The following is an 11,453-nucleotide window of genomic DNA, read 5'->3' on the forward strand; positions in this document are numbered from 1 at the left end:
ACCACATGTAACCAAACTCACCGCGGTGGAGTGGATCCCAACTGATCTCAATCCGAAGCAGACTGCCACATCTTTCTCCCACGACCGACTGATGGGTTAGAACCGCCCACCTTTTGGTTAGCAGCGGAGTTGCTTTAACCACTGGCCCACCAAGGCTCGCTTACATCACATCTACTAAGACGGACAATATACAGATTTTGAGTAATTTTCCCAAGAACACATAGCGCAGGGCGTGAATTAAAAAAAAAAAAAAAAAAAAAAGCCGGATCCAGGACACCTAAACGCAATGTAAAACCATAGATTGAATCCTGGAACAGAAAAACGACATGAGTGGGGCAATTGGCAAAATTTGAATAATGTCTATTAACTAATATTAGTTAATAGTATTGTGTCAATAAATCCATTGCCCTGGAGTTGATTCCGACTCATAGCCACCCTATAGGACAGAGTAGAACTGCCCCATAGAGTTTCCAGGGAGCGCCTGGCAGATTTGAACTAGCCTGTTTTGTACCTTTAGGTTAGCAGCTCTAGCACTTAACCACTGCGCTGCCAGGGTTTCCATTGTAGCAATAGCTTCAATGATTGTACTACGGTTATAGATGTTAACCTTTGAAGATTCTGAGTGAAGAGTGTAGAGGAACTCCACTTTTGCAACTGTTTTGTAAACCTAAAATTATTTCAAATTAAAATATTTTTAAAGTCTAACCACTGAACAATTATTGAGGTGTCCAATACAAAACTCTGATGTAGCTCAAAGAAAGCTTTGTGCAAACTGAATCATTTAAAATATACTAGGATGATAGTTAAAATAGGGCTCTCAATTTGCAGTTCTAGAAACACCTGAAATTATCTGCAAATTTGCTTATGTGCATTTTTTAATTTTTATTGTGCTTTAAGTGAAAGTTTACAAATCAAGTCAGTCTTTCACACAAAAACTTACATACACCTTGCTGTATACTCCTAGTTGCTCTCCCCCTAATGAGACAGCACACTCCTTCTTTCCACTCTTTTTGTGTCCATTTGGCCAGCTTCTGACCCTCTCTGCCTTCTCATCTCCCATCCCGACAGGAGCTGCCCACATAGTCTTATGTGGGTACTTGATCCAAGAAGCTCGCTCCTCACCAGTATCATTTTCTATCCCATAGTCCAGTCCAATCCCTGTCTGAAGAGTTGGCTTTGGGAATGGTTCCTGTCTTGGGCTAACAGAAGGTCTGGGGACCATGACCACCAGGGTCCTTCTAGTCTCAGACCTTTGAGTCTGGTCTTTTTATGAGAATTTGAGGTCTGTATCCCACTGCCCTCCTGCTCCCTCAGGGGTTCTCTGTTGTGTTCCCTGTCAGGGCAGTCTATTGGTTGTAGCTGGGCACCATCTATCTCTTCTGGTCTCAAGCTGATGTAGTCTCTGATTTATGTGGCCCTTTCTGTCTCTTGGGCTCATAATTACCTTGTATCTTTGGTGTTCTTCATTCTCCTTTGATCCAGGTGGGTTGAAACCAATTGATGCATCTTAGATGGCCGCTTGCTATCATTTAAGACCCCAGATGCCACTCTCCAAAGTGGGAAGAAGAATGTTTTCTTAATAGATTTTATTATGTACATATGTTTTTGTGGGTTTGATGTGATTATCCTCCATGTTGTGATGGAAATTCTAGCCTCTGTGCCTGTGGTTATGGTCCCATTTGGAAGTGAGTTGTCTGTTATGTTAATGAGGCAGAATTAGGGTGGATGTATCTGGAGCCCTGGTGGTACAGTGGTTAAGAGTTTGGCTGCTAACCAAAAGGTTGGCAGTTCAAATCCACCAGCCACTCCTTGGAAACTCTACGGGGCAGTTCTACTCTGTCCTATAGGCTCGCTATGAGTTGGAATCAGCTCCATGGCAATGAGGTTTTTTGTTTGTTTTTTCAGTACCTTGAATCAACACCTTACTGGAGGGTGTGACTCAAGTCACCACCCTTACCCCAATCCCCACTCTTACCACCTTCATGCACGTCACACCCTTGTCCCGCCTTGCTCAAGTAAAAGGTTTCCTTGAGGGTGTGGTCTGCACCCAATATATATATGAATGCTTTGGCAAGGCTCTCTCTCTTGCTCTGGATCCTGGACCTGGCCTGTCATCATCTGACCTCTGGTTCTTGTAACTTGAGCCAGCAGTCTATCATCTGACCTGATTCACCACTTTCCGCAGCCTTTTGAGCCAGCAGCCTGTTGTCTGACCTGTCAGTTTGGGTTCATCAGCCTCTGCAACCACATGAGTCAGGAGAAGTCTCCGGCCTGATGCCTGAGACACAGATTTGGGATTTGACAGCCTCCACAACTGCGTGAACCATTGCCTTGATGAGTCAGTTCTGTGAGATGTTGCAGCAAATTACGGAACCCAAAGACAGAAGTGCGAGTACTGAGGGGAGAAGGGGTAGTTGATGTTAGAGATGATGGAGTGGTACAGCAGTTTGGAAAAGTTGGATATTTGGGACATTTTTAACCTCTGCCTCATAGGAACCAGCTTTGTACTGATACTTCTAAAAGAAATGATTCATTAGTAAGTAAAGCTGCAATAAACATATCTCCTTGAGCCCCTGCTTTCAAGGCTTTTGGGTATATACAGAGGAGTGCAGGATCATATGGTAATTGAACTTTTTGAGAAACTGCCAAGCTGTCTTCCACAGTGGCTAAAGCATTTTACATTCCCACTAACAATGCACGAGTGTTCCAATTTCTCCACATCCTCACCAACACTTATTTTTCATTATTCTGATACTATCTTAATGGATGTGAAATGGTATTTCATTGTGGTTTTGATTTCCTCTCCCTAATGACTAATATTTTTAATGACTAATGCCACCACCCTCTGTCAGTTTGTTGTACTGTGGTGGCTTGTGTATTACTATCATGCTGGAAGCTATGCCACCAGTATTCCAGATACCAGCATGGTCACTCACAGTGGACAGGTTTCAGCAGAACTTCCAGACTAAGACTAAGAAGAAGGCTTGGTGATCTACTTTGAAAAATTAGCCAGTGAAAACCCTATGGATCAAATCAAAATACTGTCCGAGATAGTGCTGGAAGATGAGCATCTAGGTTGGAAAAAAAAGGCACTCAAAATACACAGTGGCCACAATGGTCTTGAGCATAACAAAGATTGTGAAGATGGCTCAGGTCCAGACATCATTTTACTTTGGTCTACACAGGGTTGCCATGACTTGGTTGTGTCTTGATGGCTACTAACAACTGATGACACTGAATATCTTTTCATGTGCTTATTTGCCATTTATCTTCTCTGGAGAAATATCTATTCAATTCCTTTACACCCATTTGTTTCTTTTTGCTGTTGAAATTTTCTCCTATTCTGTAGCTTGTCTCTTCACTTTCCTTATAAAGCCATCTGATGCACAAAGACTTTTAATTTTAATGAAGTGCAATTAATCTATCTTGTCTTTTGTTGCTCATGCTTTTGGTGTCATGTCTAAGAATCCATTGTCAAAACAAGGTTCTGAAGTTTTATATTTTCTTCTAGAAGTTTTGTGGTTGCAGCTCTTACATTTAGATCATTGATCCATTTTGATTTTCATATATGGTATGAGGTATGGGTCCAACTTCATTCCTTTACATGTTGAGATCCAGATGTCCCAGCACCATTTGTGGAAGAGACTATTCTTTCCCCATTGAATGGACTTGGCATCCTTGTCAAAAATCAGTTGGCCATAGATGTATGGGGTTATTTCTGGACTCTCAACTCTATTCCATTGGTCTATATAGCACCAAACTGTTTTGACTAGCTTTATAGTACATTTTGAAATCAGTAAGTGTCCTCCTACTTTGTTCTTCATTTTTGAGACTGTTTTGGTTAATTGGGACTCCTTGCAATTCCATACAAATTTGAGGAGCAGCTTTTCCATTTCTGCAAAAAGGCTGTTGGAATTTTGAACGGGGTTGCATTGAATCTGTAAATTGCTTTGGGTAGTATTGACATCATAACCTGAATATATTTTGAAAATAGAGCTGATAGGATCTGCTGACGAGTAAGAGTGGTCAAAGACAAGGAACTGAGACTGGGAAGACTAAAGGACAGTGTAGGTGGAAGTGGGTGAATACCAGAAACTTAGATTTGGACATGTTAAGTTTGAGATGTCGATTAGAGATCCAGATAGAGATGTTCAGTAGGATGACCTATCTAAAACTGCACAGTGCTGAAAATTACCACCCTCTGCCTAACACAATCTCATCATCTAGTTGTGTTATCTTTATTCTGGTTATATTATTCCTCATTATCTAAATTCACCTTTTATTTACTTCTTGTCTGCCCCTCCAATTGTAATGTAAGTTTAATGAAATTAGGGGCTAGTTAACTCCTGTACTCTATATCCCTAATACTTACTGGCATATAAAAAACCAAACCCATTGCTGTCAAGCCGATTCTAACTCATAGCAATCCAACAGGACAGAGTCTTTGTTAAAGTGCCTGGCAATTACTTCAATGGACATAAAGGAAATAAAATCTTCCTGGCATTTTATATCTTTCATTAAGTTTCCCCTCCTTTGTCTGGATCAGCTACCCATGGTTCTTTCTTCCTCCTTCCTAGTCTTAATAGACACTCCAGGGCTTATACAAGATTATATGTTTCACAAATATATCGTTCTCAATAATTGTGTTTGGGATTCTAAACCTAATTTAATCCATTATAATGTAGATGTCTAATATATTCCCTATATGCAAATAACAAATCCTGTCAACTGCTCTTTACTTTTCAAATCCGTTATTTTCCCTCCATCGTGGGTTGGCCATGCTCCCAACACTTCTCACCTGGGCTGTTGACCTGGCCTCCCAGTCTATCTCCAGCTTCACCTTTCATACTACTATCAAAGTGATTTTTCTAAACCCTCAAACTGTTCAGATCATCTAACTTCCAAGAGTCCCTAGTATGTGACCTTGGACAAATTCTCGAAGATTTCTCAGTTTTCTTATATGTAAAATAGTGGTAATAAGAGTACCTAGGTGATGATGTATCTGTAGCACTTAAAACTGTGCCTGAAAGACAGTATGTGCTCTAAAAGTTTTAAAAAAAAAAAAAAAAAGCCAAAAACCCTGTTGCCCGTTGAGTCGATTACAACTCATAGCAACCCTATAGGACAAAGCAGAACTGTCCCACAGGATTTCCGAGGAGTGCATGGTGGATTCAAACTGCCGACCTTTTGATTAACAGCTGAACTCTTAACCACTAAGCCACCAGGGTTTCCCCTCTAAAAGTTAGCTATTTATATATTACTCAGTGAATCACCTCAACACCTTAAACCTCCCTTCCACTGTAACATTTATGGCTAAAATAGGTTCCAACCACCACCACCACCACCACTACCACCACCACCTCATTGTGAGACGAACAGAGAGCAGACCTGAATCAGAATTCTGACTCTTACTACTTTTTAGATATATACCTTGGGCAAGCTACTTATCATCTAATGTATAAAACAGGAAACCATTACACCGTCTCCTCACTTATCTACTATTTCTTTATTCAACATTTCACATTTACGACAATACTAAAAAATCCACTGAGTATTTTGCACATTAACAGCCTATGTCTGGCAGTAACCAACGCTGAAGCGTGAGGCCAGAGTAACGCTGGCTGTGATGGTTGTGTCAGCTTGGCTAGGCCATGATTCTCAGTGGCTTGGCAGTTATGTAATGATGTCATTTGGCAATTATGTAATGATGTAGTCCTCCTCTATTTTTGCATAATGACCAGGTCTTTGGAACCTAACCATGTTAAGTGAGGAGAGGATTTATATCTGCAGTAAAAGATATTGTTAACATACGGAGTGGGTTATTGTGAAGGTAGGAAGGTGCTCAGGCTGAGTTTCCTCCCTGTATCCCTGCTTGGTGAAATCTTATTCAGCCTACAAGGTCCAGTCAACAGTCAGCTCTCTAAGAAGCACCTCCTCTGGCTCACCACCACTTCCACCTGCCTCCTAATTTTGCTTTGGACTTTCCATACATGCTACATTAGAACCTAGCTCACTGAGGCTGGTTATTCAAATTAATCTTTCCCATTTTTACACTCAATTTCTAGAGAAAAGGGCTCATGTTTCATTGAGCTTTAAACTTAAATGTCCAGTACAAATAAGGACTCAAAATGTTATCAGCTGAGTGAATGAATAAACCTACTCAAGACCCAGTGAAAATGATGTCCAGATGGACTCAGGCCATTCTCTTTTCATATTCTGAACTCCCACAGAACTGTCTTCATACTTCCTCTATGATACATTGCCTTGTATTATGTATGTACTTGTCCTGTATACTCCACTAGACTGTGAACTGCTAATATCATCTATGTCCTCATCTCTCACATAGAAAGTGCTCTACACGGAGTGAGTGAAGTGACTGACAGAATGGAGTATTTCAAACTCTCTGGATCTATTCATTTCTTTCAGATCCTTCCCAATGATATGTGGATGAGGCAGGAGATCATTTAAATTCCAACTGAAGGAGTGTCCTGGTAGCTTTGCTATACCAGAAAAGATACCAAAGGAATCCAAGGTAACTAAATATGCCATAAACTTAATATTGACACTGAACAAAAACTTTTAAGGTGGACAAATAATTTTATTTTGTGCATGCAAATACATGTCAAGTACTGCAAACTTTTTCCATCAATTTTCTCTCAATCACTGAAAATCATGATGCTCTATTCTGTGAACAGCCAAAGCTAATATCTCTTCACTTCAGTGCTACAGCAAAAACACATAGAATTCACTCTTTGCTATTCACTATCATCACAACCCTCATTGTTCCATCTCTGCCCTCCCCCCATATACAAGCCTTATACGTCCTAGCCTTTCCCCATTTAATCCTATTCCTATAGCACAAAGGGAAACATTACAGTTTGGAAATTCAAATTGAAATAAATGGAATAGAATTTATTCCCATATATATTCCCCATTTCATTGTACAGAATTATTTTAAATTATAGTTTTAAATAGAAGCTGAGTATATGCCTTAAAAATGAGCATTAAATCCATCTTAGAGATGGTGCCTGTTTTTTACATGATGGGTGTACACCATCTTTAATTTCATTTACATTTCAATCGAACAATAGATTTGCAAAGAAAATGTCTAATACAGACGTAAAAATATTCACACTAGAGCTTCACAATCGGTTGTACAATTGACAAACAGGCCTCTTTTCCCAAACTTTCCAGCTAAGCAAATTTATAAACTGTAATCAACGCAACAAGAAAAACATTTCTCTTTCACTTCCAGGGAAAAGAATATGCAGTAAACAGTATAAATGCAGACAGCAGTTGCTGCAAGCTAACCACGATACTCCCAAGTGGCTGTACAGTGGATATGTGCAGTACGAATAAAAGCCACATGTGTTGTATCACAACTACAGTATAATTGTTTGCCCAGCTAAGAGAATGCATGCACTTCCATGCCTTGGGTTATAAAGTGAGGCCTAATTCTTGAAAGGTTGATGGAATATGTGCAAATGACCTTGGCTTTTGGCAGTACTAAGTGCAGCCAGTGTCTGTGTTCCACTGGTTTGGGGATATTTTTAAAATTTTTATTAAAAAAAACAAAAAACTGCCAATTTCAGACTTGGGGGACTAATTGCTCTTGGAGTAAAAATAGGACTCCACTCAAATGTGGGATGTTCTGGTCTGTGGCTTTAACTCCTTATATTTCCTTGCCAGCAAAGAGATACAAAGAAGCTGCTAGTATAAAGGAGTTACTAGCAAATTTATTCAACAAGCAGAAAATGGGATACTCCTTGGGCATATGCATTTGTGTTCTGCTTTGCAGAAGGGGTCCCTATGTAGGAATTACAGTAAGTGATCCCATCAACACTCTTCATTCACTAAAACACAAGAAAAGTTCTTCCAGGAGACATACATAGTTGCAATGCAACTTTTTCCTTTAATGATTAGTTACCAATATTGGTGACAGTCTGTTCAGAAGAAGCTAGGGAAAAAATATTCAGATTCAAAATTGAAATCACATGCTGAATCTGATCTTTATAAATTCCACCCCTGTTAACAAGACAACATAGGCTTTAACACCTAAAATGCAAAAGCAAGCTAGATGATTTTTAAAAATTTTTTTCAAATGTTTAAATTATCATCCTATTTTTAATTCCTACGAATTGCTATGCATCCTGTAATTTTCTCAAGGCAGCATATAAAATTGGGATACACTTTCTATACTAAAATCAACCTGAAATTTGAGTGAACTAGGTCCATACAACTGGAAAATTTCAATTCTAGTGTGAGAGGCTTCTTTTATTATTCTCTTACTACAGGAAATAGCTACTAGGAAGATAATCAGCACCACTGGCCTGATGAACTACCTTCTCTTGAAAATTACAATGCACAACTTTCATGCATGACACTGGTTCATCATAAGGCATTGAAAGTAAGTATGGCAGCAAAAGCAAAGGAATATGCTTTGCTCAGGTACCAACTAGAAGAAATACATGTGTAATTTTCTCAGAATTTATAGAATGAAATGAGATCACAAAAGAGAACTATCAATGCTAAGTCCATAGTATCTGAATGTGGCATATGGACTTCAAAATGGGGCTTAAAAACTGAAAAACAAAACAAAAAATGAGAGGAGAAAAACCCCACTTTTCTGCTCTCCAGGCTGCCGCCGACTTTTTTCCTTATTATTACACCATAGGCAATGTATGCACATTCGTTACCAACATCACAAATTTCCTCTCCTGTTGCTTTATATCCTTTAATTCCAACAATATATAGATCAAAATGTTTTGGTAAAAGGGTCAAATTACAGGAAATGCCTCCAAATTTAAAAAGTCATAGGTTTGATTTGTAGCATTTCCTCTATGATATTATCAGGTGGTACCCTTTTGAGGAAGGATCAGGTAACCTACTTTTTCTTCTCAAGTATCAGAGAACCAATGTATTTATTTCATATTCAACTCACTGTGACAAACAGAAGGTGGCTGCTACATAGAAAAAGAATGCAATACAGAATAATCACAACACAGAAGCAGTCCTATGTTGTTAGTGAGAATGAGAGTGAACGTATAACAACAGGGAAGTATTGTTTTATGGGATCACCTGCTGCAAGACAAGCATTATTTTAATGTAAATGTTCTGAGACACAACAATAAGGTTGGCAGGTATATACATACACTGATGCAAATGTAGTTTCACTGGACAAGTAGGCAAACACCTAAGCAGTTTATCCCAACCCCTCCAGCAGAGCACAACCAAGTTTCAAATTTTCAATTTTAAAATTAAAAAGATAGGTTAAATACACAAGATCAATTTATGTAGTATATATTCACCCTCAGAACGTGCTGAAGATGTTTATGTAGTTCTGTTGCACAGAGGGTTCTTTCCCTGAGGGCACATAAGGAGCTCTCGAACTGTTAATAGGTCTCTATTTTGTAACAAAATAGCAATTTTAAAATCTTAAAAAAAAATACATTACCTTCAACATGGAAGATCTCACTATTTAAATATCCATGAAATAGACATACTGGTTTGCCTATCCTTTTTGGAATTACAAACAGCAAATAAAGTACATTGGAAGCATTTCAAATGTAATAAGCATGTATTTATAGAAAGGTTCTGATATAAATTATATAACAACCATGTTCTTGTAATATCCTAGGCTAATTTATAATGTCATAAATAAGTTAATGTAACATGGTTTAAAACTCTTGTTCCTATTCATTTCAGGTTACACAGTGAAATAAATAAAATGTCTGTGCAGGGATGGGGAGCACTGGCCATATCAAAAAGGTACAGTACTAACCAAAAGAAACTAAGTCAAGGCTAATGTGCTGTTATGCTACAAACAAACATCTTCATACATTTAAGTGTTAAATAAATGTGTAAGATCTTCCATACTGACACCAGAATATCAAAACTACCCCCCTTGCTTCTCAGGTATATTTACAACTTATCAGTCACCTTATGAGCATGTTCGTTAAGACAGGTATCAAACACCAGCTATTTACTCATTCTCATCAAGAAATTTCAGGGAAATGTCAACCCTCCCACCCCTGGAAATGTGCACAAAACTTTTTATCAAAATCTTATCTGATACAATGCTGTGGTTTTGTAAAACAATTAAATAGCTCAGACGACCAATAACATGATCCTGTTTAAGCATCTTGCTAGCAGGAAAAGCCCTTACATACAGTACACCTGGTGAAAGATCAGCTTGGCTTAAAATATTCCAGTACAATTTTCAGAGTAAACAACTTCACAGAAGTTAATTTAAAAATAATAATAATCATCATAATAAAAGTCAAACTAATCTTAAAGAAACAGGGTAAAAACAAAAAGACAAACTAGGTAAAATCATCAGAAAGGAATGCCCAGCTTTTGTTTTCAAAATGTTGACTGAAATTCAGGCTCCAATAAGATGCTTCCCACAAATCTTGGGCATGACTGAACACACTGCACACTTTCAGATGCCAAGTCAAAACAATTTTCAGTCACATTTTAAGAGGGCAGAAATTATTCATGTTTTTAAGTATGAATAAAGGTTAGCCAATGTTCTATTATTACATGGTTCATAGGCTTCTCAAACTAACAGTCAGAAAACAAGCAAAATTAAACCTGAACATGAAGTAACAATAAACGATATTTAAACAAGATAATGAAATGAGCATCCAAATCATTAGTTCAAATTAAAAAACCCAGCAATACCCTCTTGTTAGTCAGTGCAAACGCTACATACAGGGTTTTCTCAAGAAAGCTGAAAGCACCTGATTCTTTTGCCAAGTCTTCGGATTCAACAATGTACAGGCTTAAATCTGCATTTAAAAAACTGCCATTATATTAGTGCATAATTTATCAAAATTGTAAAAACGATTCTGCATAACTTAGGAGAATTTAATATCTAGTACATCAGCTGAAAGACTTAGGCACTTGGTTATATTTTTAATTACTTACTTCAACAAGTAGCCTGTGTATAAACATTAAGAGTAATAAAGCAGAAACTATTCTTGAAAAATGGAAAATTAAAAAAAAATTTAAATGCTACAGATAAAAGCACTGCACCACACTCCTACATATAATGCAGTAAAGAAAGCTAGTGTACAACCCTGTAAAATTCTATGGTGGTAATGTCTAATTCCACTCTCCAAAGTTTAAAAAAAAAAAAAAAAATCCATGCAAAGTCCCATGAGAAAAGATAAATAAAGCAGCTGGAATGAGATGGAAATTTCTCTCAGTGAAACATAAAATAGAAATAAATAAGTTAATTAAGTCTACTTTCACTAGATGTATCATTGTAGGATCCTGCTAGTTTAATAACTGAGTTGTTAATTTTCTATAGAAGCCATTTAAATAGGAAATGGCTCAGTTACTGCACCGGATTGCTAAAAACTCATAAAAAGCTGCTTGAAGCTTAAGTTAAATGTTGTCCAGATTCCAATCACTTCTGGAAAGTGAACATGTTACCCTAGTAAAGTAAA

The sequence above is a fragment of the Elephas maximus genome, chromosome 9, assembly GCF_024166365.1.
Source record: "Elephas maximus indicus isolate mEleMax1 chromosome 9, mEleMax1 primary haplotype, whole genome shotgun sequence".
In the NCBI taxonomy this organism is placed as follows: domain Eukaryota; kingdom Metazoa; phylum Chordata; class Mammalia; order Proboscidea; family Elephantidae; genus Elephas; species Elephas maximus.